The 23,805-nt window shown below is 37.9% G+C and overlaps 1 pseudogene; it reads right to left on the bottom strand.

Moving 5' to 3' along the window:
- Positions 1 to 7,473: 7,473 nt before the first annotated feature.
- Positions 7,474 to 22,554, bottom strand: LOC128534554 (zinc finger protein 850-like; annotated as a pseudogene).
- Between the last annotated feature and the right edge of the window lie 1,251 nt (positions 22,555 to 23,805).

The following is a 23,805-nucleotide window of genomic DNA, read 5'->3' as shown; positions in this document are numbered from 1 at the left end:
CGTGTATAGTGTATCTCTATGGCAGAATTACAGTGCCCCATACTGGTCTGGCATATATACTACACCATTTTCAGTGGTTTCGTGTGTACGCAGGTATTTCTTGAGACGACGCAGTGTTTAAGAAAAAAATGATTGAATAGGGAACGCACCGGCTTCTTATGGAAGACTATAGAATTAGTTCATTCAGTCAAGAGTTAATGAGCTGCAGCTCATAGTAGCAGATACATTTAAGGAAAAACCTTGTAATTAAACAAATTCATAATCAAAGTAGTAAAGTAATAGTACAACTTTAGAATTTTTATTTAATTTAGTCATTTCTTATTCGTTTTGGATAGCAAAAGTAAAACGTAAAGCAAAGTAAACATTACCAAAGTGAGCCTTTAGATTTTTAGTGTAGCCAGAAAACAAACTGTGTATACATCAGAAAAAGTGGCTGTGCCACAGTGATTGTCAGATTAATGTGCAAGAACCATATAATAAAACTGTGTAAGCTATATAACTTTCATAAGACTCTACCTTTATTCAAGTGCACTCACAAGGACGACAAAACGTTATGACTTTGTAAAACAATGAAAGTAAACAGGGTGTGTTTTTCTTCATTGGTTTTGGTGAACATGAGCGCGTCAAAGAATTAACTGAAACTCTGTGTATACTTGCCACACAGCCGTAGAAAATATGTACTTACAGAAAGCAAAATGTATGCTTTTACATGAACTAATGGAAAACTACTTTCAGTTCATGTAATTCGTACGAAGAGTGAATGTATGTGCATCCCCTGCTGCGGAGATGACGAGATTGTTTTCAGATGAAGGTAAGAAATCACCAATTTATTAGTCAATTATTCAAATGGTCAAAGTCAGTCTTCTTGCTGTTTTTTCCTGATGCACTTATAATCATTGATTTACTTCTGCCTGTGCGCTCTGGAAAACTTTGGCATGTGAGCACTGATTAGACTACATATGAAATGTAGTCCTAAAGAGGAGGATCACAATGCAGCCTTAACATCCCATTCTCAAACCTCATTTAAATGACAATATTTTTTGAATTTAGAAATGTAAGTGAACAACAATAGCCTAAAACATTTTTAGACTATAGGTGTGCCAGCTACCATTGTTCTTATACGGCTCTTTCTCAGGGTAAATCGTTCAGTGACAGCCCTGTAAAATTCCATTTAAAACAGGACCATCTGTATGAATAAATAGTTTAAATGTATGCACCATGAGCTATTGATCAGTGATTCATGTAAACGACTCCGTTCGGATGTAAGTAAATGCTAATTGCTTGATAAACACAGCCTTTTTGCGATGTGTGAGGAATATGAGTGTATAGGTGTGAACTGCTGAGACATCAACAGGAGTCCTGGTGTCCTGATCCAGGTGTCAGTAGGTCTTACATATTCATGAAAAGTCGTGGATTATTCAGTGAAACATAGGCTCTGCTGAAAAAAGTTAGGCACATCAGTCACTTTACCCCAAATAAAAGGTCTTCCCGAGTGTTATAATTTACTTGTTTTGCTATGTGCACACACCTAAGACTTTCATTAACTTATTTCTGTGTTTGAAACAATATGTAAGGTTTGTTTATTTTCTTAGTTTTTCCTGCTATAGTTTGAAAATATTCAATTCAACTTGTACTTTGACATAAGTTTAAAAGTTGCACGCGAATTTAACATATTTACAGCAGCATCAACATTATGAAAGCCTAGTTTGTGCTTTATGGAAATCAGTAAAATTTGATAAAGGTCTGAAATCTACACAAAAATTTAAGAAGAGGCCTGAAGCACTGCAGGTCTTCAGAAAGCCCTCAGGCCCCAGATGGTTAAAAGTAATTCTCGTCCCAGGAGCTGACTTGAGTTAGCTTAAAGTGGGGAAGGCTGAATTATTTGCATGTGATTGTTGTCTGACATTGTAAAGTACACACAATAACACTAAAACAACAGCAGCAGAGAACGAATAGCAAATTAGGAGGCCCTGATTATCCTGCATAAATATTACAAAATCTCTTTAAAAGTCCTATGAAATATTTACACAAATGTAATTTTCTATTCTGAAAGTCTATTTTTCCAGTTATTTCTATATTTAAAGTTTGATGTCTTTAAATGTAACTTTTTAAAAAAAATAATAATAACAGTTAACAGATGTAGTCTATATAACAGTTCATTCTTTGTACAAATAAAATTCACACCTTGATCATCTGTCTAAACAACATTTAATATTTTTTTCTTATTTTTTTTACTCATTATTGTACAGTAAATGTCAATAGCTTTGGTACTGGTTTTTCATGTTGGTTGTATAAATTATTCGGATGTGGAAATTACCATCAGCGTAGTATTTCTTCTATACAACATATAACTTTTTATGACTTAAGCTCCACTTAATTGTAGCTGTTTTGCAAACTGTCCATGTGCGCCACCTGGTGGTCATTTCACCATTGATTTTAAAATGCGACTGATTTATTTTGGGCATTCTGGTTCACTACCTACTGCAAGCCAGTTGTGTTTAGATAATTAATCAGAGTAATATATATTTTCCAGGTCATTTTCCCTAGAATGCTTTCTATTTTCAGCCTCTTGCACGGTTTCTCTAAGATTTTATCTTTACTCATCGTATCTTTTGCAGTTTGTCAGTATATGCGTTAATATCTCCATTTGTCCACAGAATTTACATTGGATTTAGTTTATACTAATATACTATTATACAGACACTGGTGTTGTCCAGTCTGCCCTATTCTCAGCCGTGCTAAATGATTTCCTCTCTTCTGTTTCTGTCCCATACTTTCCCTCTTTTTATTTGCTGTTAAATTTTATGCAAATGTCTGCCTGTTTCATCCCATCCTTCTTTGCTATATTTTATTCACATGTTCTTCAATTATTTTCTTGAATCCTGCTTTATTTACTGGGATTTATATTAGAAAATATGACCCTACTGAAAATTTGACACACATGTGTTTGCCAAAAGTTTAACATTTTTGTAAAGTTGAAAATCCAAGCAACTTTCATTCTGTTTATTGTCTGCCAAGTGCTCACTTACATAATAAACTGTTATATTTACTCACATACACTGAATATGAACTTACCTCAGACACAACAAGCTGATGGTTTTAATTCAGTCTCTTCAAACAAAAATCTGTCAGTGATATCTCCGTGTAGAGGCGATTAGCGACCCAGCAAAACCTGAGAAAAAAATAGTAAAGCCAACGCAAATGAACAGCACCAGATGAGGGGAGGAAATGGGGGGTGGGGCGGCGTTAGGGGGCGGAGTTATTGTCTTATTCTTTCTTCCTTTGGTTCATTTTTTGGCTGTTGGCAAACGTAAATGTGCATTACCGCCACCTAGTGGAGTGGTGAAATGCTGAAATGCAGAATGAGTTTTTAATAATACTTTGCACTGTAGCCACTGGAACTTCAAATCATTTAGATATGGTCTTGTAACGATCAGATTTGTTATTAATCAAGTTTTTTATTTTCCTTTTGTTGATCTGCTTATAAGTGTCTATATAAAAAAAAAACTTTATGTGTCCCTCTACAGTCTTATAGACATTCCCTTCTGACTTGTGAGAAGCCACAATGCACAGCCGCAGGTCCTTTGTCTTAGCCAGTGGTGTCAAAAGTATTCACATTTATTACTTGAGTAAAAGTATAGATACTAGGGTTTAAAAAGAATTCTTTGGAAGTTGAAGTATCAACTCAAGCTTTTTACTCAAATAAAAGTGTAAAAGTACTGGTTTCAAAACTACTTAAAGTATAAAAGTAAAAGTAAAGCTTAGGCTGTGCCACGGGCCTATATACTGCAACACCTCACCTCATAAAATAAAAAAAAAGAAGAAAAATGTGTTTTGTTGTATTTTTTAATGGCGATAGTGATTTGGGATACTGTATATGGCAATTGAAAAAGAATGCAATTTAGTACAATACAAATCCATTAAAGAACCATATATGTGTACTACTGAGCATTAACATGTTTTATGGAGAAGAAAATATGATAACTGATTGCCTATAAGTATTTTAATGGTGCAAAAAGTCAAACTTCAGAGGCATGTCATCGGTAACCTTTATTGGAATGTAAATGTACAAACTTAGCTGAAGGAATCTGTGAGGTCAACCTACTGTACAAGAAAATTAGTGTACCCAATTACCCTTGTATGGTTGTCTACAATAAACATTAGTGCTGTCAGAATGAATGATTAATTCAAGTGATTTATCAAAAAATTCCTTCCTGGTGCTGTTACCTTCCTCGCTGGTGCTTGGTTGTGACATTTACCTTGAATCTTGAGTGTCTAGTAGGACCCACTTAAAAAGCAAGTCCCACTTTAGATTTAATAATATTTTTCGGATTAAGTATAAGAAATTTATTCACAATTCCACTGTCTGAAGTTATATCAGATCACTATCTTGTCACCGCTCTACCGTATTAAACATACATTCACATCAACTACCAAACAGAGTTTTACCAGTAATCTCCCAGAGTTACCAAAACCATGCAGAAAAACTAGTTCATGCTTTTATCACCTCTAGGATGGACTATTGTAATGCTTCACTGTCTGGTTGTTCCACTAGGTGCATAAACAAGCTTCAACTAGTCCAGATCGCAGCAGCAAGAGTCCTCATTAGAACCAGACGATACAAGCACATCACCCCTATCTTATCTTCACTTCATTGGCTCCCTGTGCCCATTGATTTTAAAATACTACTCTTGACATATAAAATTAAAGACAATTAAATGGTCTCGTGCCACAGTATCTGAGTGAACTGCTAGTGTCTTCTGATCCGCCATGCCTACTTCGATCAAAGGATGCAGGCTGCTTGTCAGTACCGCGTATTATGAAAACTACTGCTGAGCTTTTTCTTACAAAGCCCCAAAGTTATGGAATAGCCTTCCAAATAGTGTTCAGGACTCAGACACAGTCTCAGTGCTTAAGTCTAGGCTAAAATATTTTTAATTAAGCATTTTTATAAATAGATTTGCCTTGAGTAAAGGAGCAGATCTGGGGGACTCATGGATGTAGAGTATTACAGTGAACTGGTATGTTTAGTCTTCCTCACTCTCATTGATCACGCAGGTTTGTTGACGGTGAGGTGATTGTTTTACATCTCAGGGAGCCCTCATGTTTGTGTTTCCTTCTGGCTCACCCTTTTAGTTATGCTGTTAGTCGCACCAGAGTCTCTGCTTGCACTTTACACTAAATATACATTACATTATACACTATGTGACTGCAACCATACCTAACTGTTACCTCTCCTCTTGCAGATCAATTCTTGCTACCTGTTTCACCCAAATGAGGATGGGTTCCCTGTTGAGTCTGGTTCCTCTCAATGTTTCTTCCTATTATCATCTCAGGGAGGTTTTCCTTGTCACTGTTGCTTTTGGCCTGCTCACCAGGGACTATAAGACCATATTGATTCATGAACACTCACATTCCTTACAAACTTAAATTATTATTTTGATTGTGTAAAACTGCTTTGCGACAATGACAATTGTTTTACAAATAAATTGCTATACAAAGAAAACTATGACTTCAATTGAATTGAATTAACCAGTGTGTTGGAGTCATCCATCTGTGTATTGAAGGAAAAGGGTCTCTTTAATGGAGGCAGAAAGTAGTTTCTAATTTAACAGCCTGTCAGAAGATGTATCCTGCGGCATACGTCTGTGAATTCTTTACTAAAGAACAATATGTAATACAAATCCTGAATCATGAGTCAACTGATACGTCATGAAATAGGATTGAAATTCATAGTAATGAAAAAGACTGGTAATTGACATTTAAAACTGTAAAGTTTAAAAGTTGCGTAGTTGAAAAAGCGAGTTGCTCAGTTTGTCCACTGTGCTTCGATAAGCTTTTCTGACACCAGGAAAGACTCCCACATACACACACACACACACACACACATACATACAGTCTGCTAAAAAGTTTTAGTCTCTGTTTATTAACAGCAAAAACAGGGTTTTTAATTATCTGTGCCATTTACATATGTTACTACAAAGAACATAAACCCATATAAATGTCCTGGTAAGATCCTGATTCACAAAAAAGTGTAAGTTGGATAAGTATCCGTACATAGACAAATCAGGAGGTGTTGGCTTGAGACAGGGAGATGTAAATAGAGAATGAGAAGATGAGAGTGGGAGCATTAGCACCTTTGAGAACAGATGCATGAGGAGAAAGGAAGATAACAGCAGGGAAGATTTAACACATTAATATCAGGTCTATGAGGAAGAGAGCAAGAGAGTAGAAATAACTCTTAAAATAATAAAATAGTTCTCTTACATTAACCAATATGTATTTGCAGCAAAAAAATATAAAAATTTTAAAACATATTAATCTAAACCTTAATTCTGAACATTTAGAATGACAATCGCCTACATAAAACTTTGCTGAACTGCATTTAAGCATGCTTTTAATGGCAGAATTACTGGAAATGTTTTATTTAAACAATCCTGCCAACCTCTTCTTTTACTCTCCACATACACTGGGCCCCCCAATTGACAGTTTTTGTTCTTAAGATTTAGGTGATCACATCCAATTAAATGACACCCAGCCAGAAACCACACTTTAAACTTGCTTCAGAGTTGCAGAGTCTGCTATTTCAAATGCCCTGTATGGTTATAATGAAATATGAATGATGTCTTCTGGCTGTGAGTAACAGATTAAATTCCCGGCCAGGCTTGATTCCACTCTCTGTGTGCATGGAGTTTGCATGTTCTCCCCGTGCTTGGTGGGTTTTCTCCGGAACTCCGGTTTCCTCCCACAGTCCAAAGATATGCAGGTTAGGCTGATTGGCAATTTGGGAATGCCAGAAATGTGTAGATGAGTATGTGGGTGTACCCTGCCTCGTGCCCCAAGCCTCCTGGGATAGGCATCAGATCGCAGCAACAGTGAATACAGGATGAAGCGGTATAGAAGATGAGTGAGTGAGTGAGATAATGTAACTTTGTAATGTTATTTATGACAGAATAACTTGCTTTTTAAAGAAGCTCACAGTACTTGGGAACTGGGTATGGGATTAAACTCAGCTCACCATAGCCCAACACCCATCCCTCTCTTGATGTACAGTGCCTCACCAAAAAAAAAAAAAAAAGCTTTGATTTCTGCACACAATGTGTCCAGTTCCATCCTACCAAATTCAAGCCCTTTTTCTAAGGAGTCTCACAAACAAGTGTTTTTTGTTTTATAAACACACAGCTGTTTAGTCCAAAACCATTACAGTGTTATCATCACAGTATGTGTGTGTATAAAAAAATGGTCTTACTTTGACTGTTGACTTTTTGCCATGCAAGTTCTCCCTGTGTTCAAGTGATCTCCATTCATGATCCCCCCCGGAACACAATTCTTTCACATATTTGACGGTTCAGTACCCTCTTCCAAGATATGATAATTTGAAGATTACTTAGTCCAGTTGAAGGAATTTTAAACCTCTTTGATTTCTTTGCTTAATGAAGTCCAATTAATTGATGATGTTCTTCTAAAACCTTCTGATGTTGATTTTATATTTTTTTGTCTAGGCAGTGCATTTAGACATCACAGCAATACATAACCACCATGTAATGGTGTTATGACGTCTCTTCTGCGTGAATGCACTTGTGTCTTCGAAGACACTTAGAAGAAGCAAAACTCTTTCCGCACTGTAAACATGGATACGGCTTCTAACCTTTGTGAACGCTCTGGTGTCTCCGAAGATTACTCGAACAAGCAAAACTTTTGCTGCATTGTATACATGAATACGGCTTCTCTCCAGTGTGAATGCGTTGGTGCGTCCGAAGATTACTAGAATTAACAAAACTCTTCCCACATTGTGAACATGGATACGGCTTCTCTCCTGTATGAATGCGCTGGTGTGTTTGGAGGTTACCAGCACAAGTAAAGCTCTTCTTGCACTGTGAGCAGTGATACGGCTTTTCTCCAGTGTGAATGAGCTGGTGTGTTCGTAATTCACCAGCAGAGGTAAAACTCTTCCCACAGTGTGAACAGAAATAGGGCTTCTCTCCTGTGTGAATGCGCTGGTGTTGCCGAAGAGTACTAGACGTAGCAAAACCCTTCCCGCATTCTAAACATGGATACGGTTTCTCTCCTGTGTGAATGCGCTGGTGTGTTCGGAGGTTATCAGCAGATGTAAAGCTATTCCCACACTCTGAGCAATAATACGGCTTCTCTCCAGTGTGAACGCGCCTGTGTTTTTGTAGTTCACTTGCAGCAATAAAAGACTTTCCACACTGTGAGCAGTGATACGGTTTCTCTCCTGTGTGAATGCGCTGGTGTCTTTGAAGGTGACCAGCATTAGTAAAACACTTCCCACACTGTGAGCAGTGATATGGCTTCTCTCCTGTGTGAATGCGCTGGTGTATTTGAAGGTGACCAGCAGTGGTAAAACTCTTCCCGCACTGTGAACAGAAATAGGGCTTCTCTCCAGTGTGAATGCGCTGGTGTCTCCGAAGATGATTAGATGTAGCAAAACTCTTCCCGCACTGTGAACATGGATACGGCTTCTCTCCAGTGTGAATGCGCTGGTGTGTTCGTACTTCACTGGCACTTTTAAAGCTCTTCTCGCACTGTGAGCAGGGATACGGCTTCTCCCCTGTATGTATGCGCTGGTGTATTCGTACCTCACTAGCAGTTTTAAAGCTCTTTCCACAATGTGAGCAGGGATATGGCTTCTCTCCAGTGTGAATGCGCTGGTGTCTCCTAAGATGATTAGAAGTAGCAAAATTCTGCCCGCACTGTGAGCAGGGATATGGCTTCTCTCCAGTGTGAATGCGCTGGTGTATTCGTACATCACTAGCAGTTTTAAAGCTCTTCCCACACTGTGAGCAGTGATATGGCTTCTCTCCAGTGTGAATGCGTTGGTGACTTCGTACCTCACTAGAAGTTGTAAAGCTCTTCCCACACTGTGAGCAGTGATATGGCTTCTCTCCAGTGTGAATGCGCTGGTGTCTCCGAAGATGATTACAAGTAGCAAAACTCTTCCCGCACTGTGAGCAGGAATACCGCTTCTCTCTGTGAATGCGCTGGTGTTGTCGTAGGTTACGTGCAGTAGTAAAACACTTCCCACACTGTGAGCAGTGATATGTCTTCTCTCCAGTGTGAACATGCTGGTCTTTTTTCAGATTATTCAGACCTAAACACTTGTAATTTTGCTCCTCCATTTCTTCATGAGATGTGTTCGGAGCAGATAATGAGTTCTTTGTACTTCTCACATTAAAAATTGTTTTGGTAAACGATGATAGTCTCTGACAGGAAAAAAGAAGAAGAAGAAAAAAGACATGATTTTAATGACATTGTCCAGATAAAAAATAACCTCCCGCACACCCACTATTTAAGCAAAACATACAAGATCATTATTAGGTATATATTGAAAAAATAAGTTTTAATATGCTGCATAAAATGCTGTCGTCCCCTCATGTCGAGATCTCATGTTAATCTCTTCCTTGTCTCCTAGACAAAAATGAGCCATCTTTGAGACTTAAATTAGATTTAGATGTTTTCTGCATCTTCTAAAATGTGTCTCAAATATATCTCATTACCTCTAAATCTCAGAGATGGTTCATATTTGTCTCGCTTGCAACTCAAATATTTTTTGTTTCCCCAAAGCAGTGTTTCCCACACATAAAATGTACAGTAATTGTAAACTGTGCATTTGGGTTTTCTAATATGTTCTGATATGATCCTTTTTTTATTTTTTGCTTAGTCATGTGTGTATAGTTATTTAAAATGAAATGAAATTGGGTTCTTTATATTGAATATATTCTGCTGAAACAAATTGTCACTCTATATTGCACAGTCCTGACTCATATTCAGTATATTTATTAAAACATAATGCAAATAATGGCTAAAAATGCTTTGCGGTTTAAGGGCTAGGCTTCCCTGACAAAGAGTGCCATCTCCACTAAAGAGTGTTTAGTACCTTATTATATACTTCATCTTACTGTAGCTTACCTACAGCAAGCAACCAATTTTCCTTTAAAAATTCTCCTTTTTGACTGATTCTTTTCACTGGAAGATTGTTACAATACTGTGGCCTTTGTATAACTCCTGTATAAATCACACTATGAGTTGAGCAGTGTGACACTTAATATTTTGTATCATTTAGTTTCTTGGTTTGCCAATTTTTTCTGGTGTCTGTTGTATTGTGTAAATTGTACGCTGTTAACTGAGGATTTTTGATATGTTCAATAAAACTATAATATGTCTCATTTGTGTTTTATGCATCTCATTTATATCGGACTTTAATCTCATTGTGGTCTTATACATGGCTCATTTGCTTCTCCTTTAAATGCAGTTCTGTTTCTCATGTACAGTGAGGTCAATAAGTATTTGATCACCCTGTGATTTTGCAAGTTATCTTACTTAGAAATCATGGAGGGGTCTACAATTTTCAGCATAGGTGCATTATTACTGTGAGAGACAAATCCGGAAATCACATTGTATGATTTTTTTTTACAATTTATTTGTGAATTACTGTGTCAAATAAGTATTTGATCACTTGCTTATCAGCCAGATTTCTCAACCTCAAAAGCCCTGTTATACGTCAGGTTATAAACGTGGGAGACAGCATTAGGGGTGTGTGTTTGCTGGCTTTACAGCTAAGTGGTGCTATAACTAAAGACTATAGAATTAGTTCATTCAGTCAAGAGTTAATGAGCTGCAGCTCATAGTAGCAGATACATTTAAGGAAAAACCTTGTAATTAAACAAATTTATAATCAAAGTAGTAAGGTACAACTTTAGAATTCAAATTTAATTCAGTCACTTCTTATTTGTTTTGAATAGCAAAAGTAAGACGTAAAGTAAAGTAAACGTTACCAAAGTGAGCCTTTAGATTTTTAGTGTAGCCATAAAACAGACTGTGTATACATCAGAAAAAGTGGCTGTGCCACAGTGATTGTCAGATTAACGTGCAAAAACCATATAATAAAACTGTGTAAGCTTCATAACTTTCATAAGACTCTACCTTTATTCAAGTGCACTCACAAGGACGACAAAACGTTATGACTTTGTAAAACAATGAAAGTAAACAGGGTGTGCTTTTCTTAATTGGTTTTGGTTAACATGAGCGTGTCAAAAAATTAACTGAAACTCTGTGTATACTTGCCACACAGCCATAGAAAATATGTACTTATAGAAAGCGAAATGTATGCTTTTACATGAACTAATGGAAAACTAATTTCAGTTCATGTAATTCGTATGAAGAGTGAATGTATGTGCATCCCCTGCTGCGGAGATGACGAGATTGTTTTCAGATGAAGGTAAGAAATCACAAATTTATCAGTCAATTATTCAAATGGTCAGAGTCAGTCTTCTTGCTGTTTTTTTTCCTGATGCACTTCACATCATTGATTTACTTCTGCCTGTGCGCTCTGGAAAACTTTGGCATGTGAGCACTGATTAGACTACATATGAAATGTAGTCCTAAAGAGGAGGATCACAATGCAGCCTTAACATCCCATTTTCAAACCTCATTTAAATTACAATATTTTTTGAATTTAGAAATTCAGCAACAAATGAGAACAAAAGTAATTGAGATCTATCAGTCTGGTAAAGGTTATAAAGCCATTTCTAAAGCTTTGGGACTCCAGCGAACCACAGTGAGAGCCATTATCCACAAATGGCAAAAACATGGAACAGTGGTGAACCTTCCCAGGAGTGGCCGACCGACCAAAATTACCCCAAGAGCGCAGAGACAACTCATCCGAGAGGCCACAAAAGACTCCAGGACAACATCTAAAGAACTGCAGGCCTCACTTGCCTCAACTAAGGTCAGTGTTCACGACTCCACCATAAGAAACTGGGCAAAAACGGCCTGCATGGCAGATTTCCAAGGCGCAAACCACTTTTAAGCAAAAAGAACATTAAGGCTCGTCTCAATTTTGCTAAAAAACATCTCAATGATTGCCAAGACTTTTGGGAAAATACCTTGTGGACCGATGAGACAAAAGTTGAACTTTTTGGAAGGTGCGTGTCCTGTTACATCTGGCGTAAAAGTAACACAGCATTTCAGAAAAAGAACATCATACCAACAGTAAAATATGGTGGTGGTAGTGTGATGGTCTGGGGTTATTTTGCTGCTTCAGGACCTGGAAGGCTTGCTGTGATAGATGGGACCATGAATTCTACTGTCTACCAAAAAATCCTGAAGGAGAATGTCCGGCCATCTGTTCGTCAACTCAAGCTGAAGCGATCTTGGGTGCTGCAGCAGAACAATGAACCAAAACACACCAGCAAATCCACCTCTGAATGGCTGAAGAAAAACAAAATGAAGACTTTGGAGTGGCCTAGTCAACGTCCTGAATCGTATTGAGATGTTGTGGCATGACCTTAAAAAGGTGGTTCATGCTAGAAAACCCTCAAATAAAGCTGAATTACAACAATTCTGCAAAGAAGAGTGGGCCAAAATTCCTCCAGAGCGATGTAAAAGACTCGTTGCAAGGTATCGCAAACGCTTGATTGCAGTTATTGCTGCTAAGGGTGGCCCAACCAGTTATTAGGTTCAGGGGGCAATTACTTTTTTACAAAGGTTTGGATTTTTTTTCTCCCTAAATAATAAAAACCATCATTTTGTGTTTACTTGTGTTATCTTTGACTAATAGTTAAATGTGTTTGATGATCAGAAACATTTTGTGTGACAAACAATAGAAAGAATGCAAAAGAATAAGAAATCAGGAAGGGGGCAAATAGTTTTTCACACCACTCTAGGTGTGCCAGCTTCCATTGTTCTTATACGGCTCTTTCTCAGGGTAAATCGTTCAGTAAAATTCCATTTAAAACAGGACCATCTGTATGAATAAATAGTTTAAATGTATGCATCATGAGCTATTGATCAGTGATTCATGTAAACGACTCCGTTCGGATGTAAGTAAATGCTAATTGCTTGATAAACACAGCCTTTTTGCGATGTGTGAGGAATATGAGTGTATAGGTGTGAACTGCTGAGACATCAACTGGAGTCCTGGTGTCCTGATCCAGGTGTCAGTAGGTCTTACATATTCATGAAAAGTCGTAGATTATTCAGTGAAACATAGGCTCTGCTGAAAAAAGTTAGGCACATCAGTCACTTTACCCCAAATAAAAGGTCCTCCAGAGTGTTATAATTTAGTTGTTTTGCTATGTGTTGCTACCTAAGACTCTTATTAACTCAATTCTGTGTTTGTATGTGCACACACCTAAGACTTTCATTAACTTATTTCTGTGTTTAAAACAATATGTAAGGTTTGTTTATTTTCTTAGTTTTTCCTGCTATAGTTTGAAGATATTCAATTCAACATTATGTACTTTGACATAAGTTTAAAAGTTGCACGCGAATTTAACAAATTTACAGCAGAATCAACATTATGAAAGCCTAGTTTGTGCTCTATGGAAATCAGTAAAATTTAATAAAGGTCTGAAATCTACACAAAAATTTAAGAAGAGGCCTGAAGCACTGCAGGTCTTCAGAAAGCCCTCAGGCCCCAGATGGTTAAAAGTAATTCTCGTCCCAGGAGCTGACTTGAGTTAGCTTAAAGTGGGGAAGGCTGAATTATTTGCATTTGATTGTTGTCTGACATTGTAAAGTACACACAATAACACTAAAACAACAACAACAACAGCAGAGAACGAATAGCAAATTAGGAGGCCCTGATTATCCTGCATAAATATTACAAAATCCCTTTAAAGGTCATATGAAATATTTACACAAATGTAATTTTCTATTCTGAAAGTCTATTTTCCAGTTATTTCTATATTTAAAGTTTGATGTCTTTAAATGTAACTTTTTTTTATAATAATAACAATAAACAGATGTAGTATATATAACAGTTCATTCTTTGTACAAATAAAATTCACAGCTTGATCGTCTGTCTAAACAACATTTAATAATTTTTTTCTTATTTTTTATTACTCATTATTGTACAGTAAATGTCAATAGCTCTGGTACTGTTTTTTCATGTTGGTTGTATAAATTATTCGGATGTGGAAATTACCATCAGCGTAATACTTCTTCTATACAACATATAACTTTTTATGACTTAAGCTCCACTTAATTGTAGCTGTTTTACAAACTGTCCATTTGCGCCACCTGGTGGTCATTTCACGAATTATTTTAAAATGCGACTGATTTATTTTGGGCATTCTGGTTCACTACATACTGTAAGCCAGTTTTGTTTAGATAATTAATCAGAGTAGTATATATTTTCCAGGTCATTTTCCCTAGAATGCTTTCTATTTTCAGCCACTTGCACGGTTTCTCTAAGATTTTATCTTTACTCATCGTATCTTTTGCAGTTTGTCAGTATATGCGTTAATATCTCCATTTGTCCACAGAATTCACATTGGATTTAGTTTATACTAATATACTATTATACAGACACTGGTGTTGTCCAGTCTGCCCTATTCTCAGCCGTGCTAAATGATTTCCTCTCTTCTGTTTCTGTCCCATACTTTCCCTCTTTTTATTTGCTGTTAAATTTTATGCAAATGTCTGCCTGTTTCATCCCATCTTTCTTTGCTATATTTTATTTACATGTTCTTTAATAATTTTCTTGAATTCTGCTTTATTTACTGGGATTTATATTAGAAAATATGACCCTACTGCAAATTTGACACACACGTGTTTGCCAAAAGTTTAAAATTTTTGTAAAGTTGAAAATCCAAGCAACTTTCATTCTGTTTATTGTCTGCAAAGTGCTCACTTACATAATAAACTGCTGTATTTACTCACATACACTGAATATGAACTTACCTCAGACACAACAAGCTGATGGTTTTAATTCAGTCTCTTCAAGCAAAAATCTGTCAGTAATATCTCCGTGTAGAGGCGATTAGCGACCCAGCAAAACCTGAGGAAAAAATAGTAAAGTCAACGCAAATGAACAGCACCAGATGAGGGGAGGAAATGGGGGTGGGGCGGCGGGAGGGGGCGGAGTTATTGTCTTATTCTTTCTTCCTTTGGTTCATTTTTTTGGCTGTTGGCAAAAACGTAAATGTGCATTACCGCCACCTAGTGGAGTGGTGAAATGCTAAAATGCAGAATGAGTTTTTAATAATACTTTGCACTGTAGCCACTGGAACTTCAAATCATTTAGATATGGTCTTGTAACGATCAGATTTGTTATTTGTTTTATTTTCTTTTTGTTGATCTGCTTATAAGCCTTTCATTTGAAGCACATGTAGATAAAACTACCAGGATAGCATTCTTTCACCTCAGAAATATTGCCAGAATAAGAAATTTATTGTCGCTAAACGACGCAGAAAAACTAGTTAATGCTTTTATCACCTCTAGGTTGGACTATTGTAATGCCTTACTGTCTGGTTGTTCAGCTAGATGCATAAATAAGCTTCAGCTAGTCCAGAATGCAGCAGCGAGAGTCCTCACGAGAACCAGAAGATATGAGCACATCACCCCTATCTTATCTTCACTCCATTGGCTCCCTGTGAAATTTCACATTGATTTTAAAATACTACTCTTGACATATAAAGCATTAAATGGTCTCGCGCCGCAGTACCTGAGCGAACTGCTAGTGTCTTACGATCCGCCACGCCTACTTCGATCAAAGGATGCAGGCTGCTTGTCAGTACCGCGTATTATGAAAAATACAGCTGGGGGCAGAGCTTTTTCTTACAAAGCCCCAAAATTATGGAATAGTCTTCCAAATAGTGTTCGGGACTCAGACACAGTCTCAGTGTTTAAGTCCAGGCTAAAAACCTATTTATTTAGCCAAGCATTTTTATAAATAGATTTGCCATAGGTAAAGGAGCAGATCTGGGGGACTCATGGACGTAGAGTATTATGGTGAACTGGTATGTTTAGATGCTGTCTTCCTTACTCTCATTGATCACTCAGGTTTGCTGACGGTGAGGTAATTGTTTGCTTTACATGTCAGGAAGCCCTCATGTTTGTGTTTCCTTCTGGCTCTCCCTTTTAGTTATGCTGTCATAGTTAGTCCTGCCGGAGTCTCTGCTTGCACTCTACAGTTAATATACATTCACATTATACATTGTGTGACTGTGACCGTACCTAACTGCCATCTCTCCTCTTCTTCTCTTTCCCCCCTCTTTCTTTTTCCTCTCTCCTCCTGTCTCCCCCTTTCACTCTTTCTCTCTCTCTCTGTCGAGCTACACATGTCGTTCCTGAGCTGCCAGTGATCCAGACTCCCTCTGCCCTCCGGACCTGTCTGACCCATCCTGGTGCCCCGCTTCTGGCTGAAGATCTCGTCACACAGATGCCCCGTGTGTCTCTCTGGGATGCGCCTGGTGTCTGGGAATGATTCTCTCTACCTAGAAAATGGTTCTGGCCTTGACTGGTGTTGGCAACTGTTTCTCTGGGGACTTGACAGTTCGATAGTTCATAACTGGAACTTCTTACAAGTCTACCTGGGTCTTCAATAACTACCTGGACTCCATATTAACATCAATTAACATCAGCTATTATAGCTGAACTGCCTCCCACCCTACACACTGTATAAATGCAGATCATTTACTGCTTTCTGTTTCACCCAAATGAGGATGGGTTCCCTGTTGAGTCTGGTTCCTCTCAAGGTTTCTTCCTATTACCATCTCAGGGAGTTTTTCCTTGCCACTGTCGCCCTCGGCTTGCTCACCAGGGACAAACTGACCGTTTTGATTCATACAAATTCACATTTCATACAAACTTAAATAATTCTTTTGACTGTGTAAAGCTGCTTTGCGGCAATGAAAATTGCTAAAAGCGCTATACAAATAAAATTGAATTGAATTGAATTGAATTGAATTGAATAAGTGTCTATATAAAAAAAAAAACTTTATGTGTCCCTCTACAGTCTTATAGACATTTCCTTCTGACTTGTGAGCAGCCGCAATGCACAGCCGCAGGTCCTCAGTGAGCTCCTTTGTCTCAGCCAGTGGTGTCAAAAGTGTTCACATTCATTACTTGAGTAAAAGTATAGATACTAGGGTTTAAAAACATATCTGTAGAAGTTGAAGTATCAACTCAAGCTTTTTACTCAAGTAAAAGTGTAAAAGTACTGGTTTCAAAACTACTTAAAGTATAAAAGTAAAAGTAACGTGAGGAGGGGAAAGCATTAAGGATAAAAGCTTAGGCTGTGCCACGGGCCTATATACTGCAACACCTCATAAAAAAAAAAAGAAAAATGTTTATATAATATTGGAATGTAAATGTACATCCAAGCTCAGCTGCAGGAATCTGTGAGGTCAACATACAAGAAAATTAGTGTACCCAGGGCAGGCTTAGTAACAATTACCCTTGTATGGTTGTCTACAATAAACATTAGTGCTGTCAGAATGAATGATTAATTCAAGTGATTTATCAAAAAATTCCTTCCTGGTGCTGTTACCTTCCTCGCTGGTGCTTGGTTGTGACATTTCCCTCGATTCTTGAGTGTCTAGTAGGACCCACTTAAAAAGCAAGTCCCACTTTAGATTTAATAATATTTTTCGGATTAAGTAGAAGAAATTTATTCACAATTCCACTGTCTGAAGTTATATCAGATCACTATCTTGTCACCGCTCTACCGTATTAAACATACATTCACATCAACTACCACACAGAGTTTTACCAGTAATCTCCCAGAGTTACCAAAACGATGCAGAAAAACTAGTTCATGCTTTTATCACCTCTAGGTTGGACTATTGTAACGCTTCACTGTCTGGTTGTTAGACTAGGTGCATAAACAAGCTTCAACTAGTCCAGAATGCAGCAGCAAGTCCTCACTAGAACCAGACGATACAAGCACATCACCCCTATCTTATCTTCACTTCATTGGCTCCCTGTGAAATTTCCCATTGATTTTAAAATACTACTCTTGACATATAAAATTAAAGACAATTAAATGGTCTCGTGCCACAGTATCTGAGTGAACTGCTAGTGTCTTACGATCCGCCATGCCTACTTCGATCAAAGGATGCAGGCTGCTTGTCAGTACCGCGTATTATGAAAACTACTGCTGAGCTTTTTCTTACAAAACCCCAAAGTTATGGAATAGCCTTCCAAATAGTGTTCGGGACTCAGACACAGTCTCAGTGCTTAAGTCTAGGCTAAAATATTTTTAATCAAGCATTTTTATAAATAGATTTGCCTTGAGTAAAGGAGCAGATCTGGGGGACTCATGGATGTAGAGTATTACAGTGAACTGGTATGTTTAGATGCTGTCTTCCCCACTCTCATTGATCACGCAGGTTTGTTGACGGTGAGGTGATTGTTTTACATCTCAGGGAGCCCTCATGTCTGTGTTTCCTTCTGGCTCTCCCTTTTAGTTATGCTGTTAGTCGCGCCAGAGTCTCTGCTTGCACTTTACACTAAATATACATTACATTATACACTATGTGACTGCAACCATACCTAACTGTTACCTCTCCTCTTGCAGATCAATTCTTGCTACCTGTTTCACCCAAGTGAGGATGGGTTCCCTGTTTAGTCTGGTTCCTCTCAATGTTTCTTCCTATTACCATCTCAGGGAGGTTTTCCTTGTCAGTGTTGCTTTTGGCCTGCTCACCAGGGACTATAAGACCATATTGATTCATGAACATCCACATTCCATACAAACTTAAATTATTCTTTTGATTGTGTAAAACTGCTTTGCGACAATGACAATTGTTTTACAAATAAATTGCTATACAAAGAAAACTATGACTTTAATTGAATTGAATTAACCAGTGTGTTGGAGTCATCCATCTGTGTATTGAAGGAAAAGGGTCTCTTTAATGGAGGCAGAAAGTAGTTTCTAATTTAACGGCCTGTCAGAAGATGTATCCTGCGGCATACGTCTGTGAATTCTTTACTAAAGAACAATATGTAATACAAATCCTGAATCATGAGTCAACTGATACGTCATGAAATAGGATTGAAATTCATAGTAATGAAAAAGACTGGTAATTGACATTTAAAACTGTAAAGTTTAAAAGTTGCGTAGTTGAAAAAGCGAGTTGCTCAGTTTGTCCACTGTGCTTCGATAAGCTTTTCTGACACCAGGAAAGACTCCCACATACACACACACACACACACACACATACATACAGTCTGCTAAAAAGTTTTAGTCTCTGTTTATTAACAGCAAAAACAGGGTTTTTAATTATCTGTGCCATTTACATATGTTACTACAAAGAACATAAACCCATATAAATGTCCTGGTAAGATCCTGATTCACAAAAAAGTGTAAGTTGGATAAGTATCCGTACATAGACAAATCAGGAGGTGTTGGCTTGAGACAGGGAGATGTAAATAGAGAATGAGAAGATGAGAGTGGGAGCATTAGCACCTTTGAGAACAGATGCATGAGGAGAAAGGAAGATAACAGCAGGGAAGATTTAACACATTAATATCAGGTCTATGAGGAAGAGAGCAAGAGAGTAGAAATAACTCCTAAAATAATAAAATAGTTCTCTTACATTAACCAATATGTATTTGCAGCAAAAAAATATAAAAATTTTAAAACATATTAATCTAAACCTTAATTCTGAACATTTAGAATGACAATCGCCTACATAAAACTTTGCTGAACTGCATTTAAGCATGCTTTTAATGGCAGAATTACTGGAAATGTTTTATTTAAACAATCCTGCCAACCTCTTCTTTTACTCTCCACATACACTGGGCCCCCCAATTGACAGTTTTTGTTCTAAAGATTTAGGTGATCACATCCAATTAAATGACACCCAGCCAGAAACCACACTTTAAACTTGCTTCAGAGTTGCAGAGTCTGCTATTTCAAATGCCCTGCATGGTTATAATGAAATATGAATGATGTCTTCTGGCTGTGAGTAACAGATTAAATTCCCGGCCAGGCTTGATTCCACTCTCTGTGTGCATGGAGTTTGCATGTTCTCCCCGTGCTTGGTGGGTTTTCTCCGGAACTCCGGTTTCCTCCCACAGTCCAAAGATATGCAGGTTAGGCTGATTGGCAATTTGGGAATGCCAGAAATGTGTAGATGAGTATGTGGGTGTACCCTGCCTCGTGCCCTAAGCCTCCTGGGATAGGCATCAGATCGCAGCAACAGTGAATACAGGATGAAGCGGTATAGAAGATGAGTGAGTGAGTGAGATAATGTAACTTTGTAATGTTATTTATGACAGAATAACTTGCTTTTTAAAGAAGCTCACAGTACTTGGGAACTGGGTATGGGATTAAACTCAGCTCACCATACCCCAACACCCATCCCTCTCTTGATGTACAGTGCCTCACCAAAAAAAAAAAAAAAGCTTTGATTTCTGCACACAATGTGTCCAGTTCCATCCTACCAAATTCAAGCCCTTTTTCTAAGGAGTCTCACAAACAAGTGTTTTTTGTTTTATAAACACACAGCTGTTTAGTCCAAAACCATTACAGTGTTATCATCACAGTATGTGTGTGTATAAAAAAATGGTCTTACTTTGACTGTTGACTTTTTGCCATGCAAGTTCTCCCTGTGTTCAAGTGATCTCCATTCATGATCCCCCCCGGAACACAATTCTTTCACATATTTGACGGTTCAGTACCCTCTTCCAAGATATGATAATTTGAAGATTACTTAGTCCAGTTGAAGGAATTTTAAACCTCTTTGATTTCTTTGCTTAATGAAGTCCAATTAATTGATGATGTTCTTCTAAAACCTTCTGATGTTGATTTTATATTTTTTTGTCTAGGCAGTGTATTTAGACATCACAGCAATACATAACCACCTTGTAATGGTGTTATGACGTCTCTTCTGCGTGAATGCACTTGTGTCTTCGAAGACACTTAGAAGAAGCAAAACTCTTTCCGCACTGTAAACATGGATACGGCTTCTAACCTTTGTGAACGCTCTGGTGTCTCCGAAGATTACTCGAACAAGCAAAACTTTTGCTGCATTGTATACATGAATACGGCTTCTCTCCAGTGTGAATGCGTTGGTGCGTCCGAAGATTACTAGAATTAACAAAACTCTTCCCACATTGTGAACATGGATACGGCTTCTCTCCTGTATGAATGCGCTGGTGTGTTTGGAGGTTACCAGCACAAGTAAAGCTCTTCTTGCACTGTGAGCAGTGATACGGCTTTTCTCCAGTGTGAATGAGCTGGTGTGTTCGTAATTCACCAGCAGAGGTAAAACTCTTCCCACAGTGTGAACAGAAATAGGGCTTCTCTCCTGTGTGAATGCGCTGGTGTTGCCGAAGAGTACTAGACGTAGCAAAACCCTTCCCGCATTCTAAACAAGGATACGGTTTCTCTCCTGTGTGAATGCGCTGGTGTGTTCGGAGGTTATCAGCAGATGTAAAGCTATTCCCACACTCTGAGCAATAATACGGCTTCTCTCCAGTGTGAACGCGCCTGTGTTTTTGTAGTTCACTTGCAGCAATAAAAGACTTTCCACACTGTGAGCAGTGATACGGTTTCTCTCCTGTGTGAATGCGCTGGTGTCTTTGAAGGTGACCAGCATTAGTAAAACACTTCCCACACTGTGAGCAGTGATATGGCTTTTCTCCTGTGTGAACGCGCTGGTGTATTTGAAGGTGACCAGCAGTGGTAAAACTCTTCCCGCACTGTGAACAGAAATAGGGCTTCTCCCCAGTGTGAATGCGCTGGTGTCTCCGAAGATGATTAGATGTAGCAAAACTCTTCCCGCACTGTGAACATGGATACGGCTTCTCTCCAGTGTGAATGCGCTGGTGTGTTCGTACTTCACTGGCACTTTTAAAGCTCTTCTCGCACTGTGAGCAGGGATACGGCTTCTCCCCTGTATGTATGCGCTGGTGTATTCGTACCTCACTAGCAGTTTTAAAGCTCTTTCCACAATGTGAGCAGGGATATGGCTTCTCTCCAGTGTGAATGCGCTGGTGTCTCCTAAGATGATTAGAAGTAGCAAAATTCTGCCCGCACTGTGAGCAGGGATATGGCTTCTCTCCAGTGTGAATGCGCTGGTGTATTCGTACATCACTAGCAGTTTTAAAGCTCTTCCCACACTGTGAGCAGTGATATGGCTTCTCTCCAGTGTGAATGCGTTGGTGACTTCGTACCTCACTAGAAGTTGTAAAGCTCTTCCCACACTGTGAGCAGTGATATGGCTTCTCTCCAGTGTGAATGCGCTGGTGTCTCCGAAGATGATTACAAGTAGCAAAACTCTTCCCGCACTGTGAGCAGGAATACCGCTTCTCTCTGTGAATGCGCTGGTGTTGTCGTAGGTTACGTGCAGTAGTAAAACACTTCCCACACTGTGAGCAGTGATATGTCTTCTCTCCAGTGTGAACATGCTGGTCTTTTTTCAGATTATTCAGACCTAAACACTTGTAATTTTGCTCCTCCATTTCTTCATGAGATGTGTTCGGAGCAGATAATGAGTTCTTTGTACTTCTCACATTAAAAATTGTTTTGGTAAACGATGATAGTCTCTGACAGGAAAAAAGAAGAAGAAGAAAAAAGACATGATTTTAATGACATTGTCCAGATAAAAAATAACCTCCCGCACCCCCACTATTTAAGCAAAACATACAAGATCATTATTAGGTATATATTGAAAAAATAAGTTTTAATATGCTGCATAAAATGCTGTCGTCCCCTCATGTCGAGATCTCATGTTAATCTCTTCCTTGTCTCCTAGACAAAAATGAGCCATCTTTGAGACTTAAATTAGATTTAGATGTTTTCTGCATCTTCTAAAATGTGTCTCAAATATATCTCATTACCTCTAAATCTCAGAGATGGTTCATATTTGTCTCGCTTGCAACTCAAATATTTTTTGTTTCCCCAAAGCAGTGTTTCCCACACATAAAATGTACAGTAATTGTAAACTGTGCATTTGGGTTTTCTAATATGTTCTGATATGATCCTTTTTTAATTTTTTGGTTAGTCATGTGTGTATAGTTATTTAAAATGAAATGAAATTGGGTTCTTTATATTGAATATATTCTGCTGAAAAAAATTGTCACTCTATATTGCACAGTCCTGACTCATATTCAGTATATTTATTAAAACATAATGCAAATAATGGCTAAAAATGCTTTGCGGTTTAAGGGCTAGGGTTCCCTGACAAAGAGTGCCATCTCCACTAAAGAGTGTTTAGTACCTTATTATATACTTCATCTTACTGTAGCTTACCTACAGCAAGCAACCAATTTTCCTTTAAAAATTCTCCTTTTTGACTGATTCTTTTCACTGGAAGATTGTTACAATACTGTGGCCTTTGTATAACTCCTGTATAAATCACACTATGAGTTGAGCAGTGTGACACTTAATATTTTGTATCATTTAGTTTCTTGGTTTGCCAATTTTTTCTGGTGTCTGTTGTATTGTGTAAATTGTACGCTGTTAACTGAGGATTTTTGATATGTTCAATAAAACTATAATATGTCTCATTTGTGTTTTATGCATCTCATTTATATCGGACTTTAATCTCATTGTGGTCTTATACATGGCTCATTTGCTTCTCCTTTAAATGCAGTTCTGTTTCTCATGTACAGTGAGGTCAATAAGTATTTGATCACCCTGTGATTTTGCAAGTTATCTTACTTAGAAATCATGGAGGGGTCTACAATTTTCAGCATAGGTGCATTATTACTGTGAGAGACAAATCCGGAAATCACATTGTATGATTTTTTTTTACAATTTATTTGTGAATTACTGTGTCAAATAAGTATTTGATCACTTGCTTATCAGCCAGATTTCTGAACCTCAAAAGCCCTGTTATACGTCAGGTTATAAACGTGGGAGACAGCATTAGGGGTGTGTGTTTGCTGGCTTTACAGCTAAGTGGTGCTATAACTAAAGACTATAGAATTAGTTCATTCAGTCAAGAGTTAATGAGCTGCAGCTCATAGTAGCAGATACATTTAAGGAAAACCTTGTAATTAAACAAATTCATAATCAAAGTAGTAAGGTACAACTTTAGAATTCAA

The sequence above is a fragment of the Clarias gariepinus genome, chromosome 12, assembly GCF_024256425.1.
Source record: "Clarias gariepinus isolate MV-2021 ecotype Netherlands chromosome 12, CGAR_prim_01v2, whole genome shotgun sequence".
Taxonomy (NCBI): domain Eukaryota; kingdom Metazoa; phylum Chordata; class Actinopteri; order Siluriformes; family Clariidae; genus Clarias; species Clarias gariepinus.
This window is presented reverse-complemented; position numbering and strand designations above follow the sequence as displayed.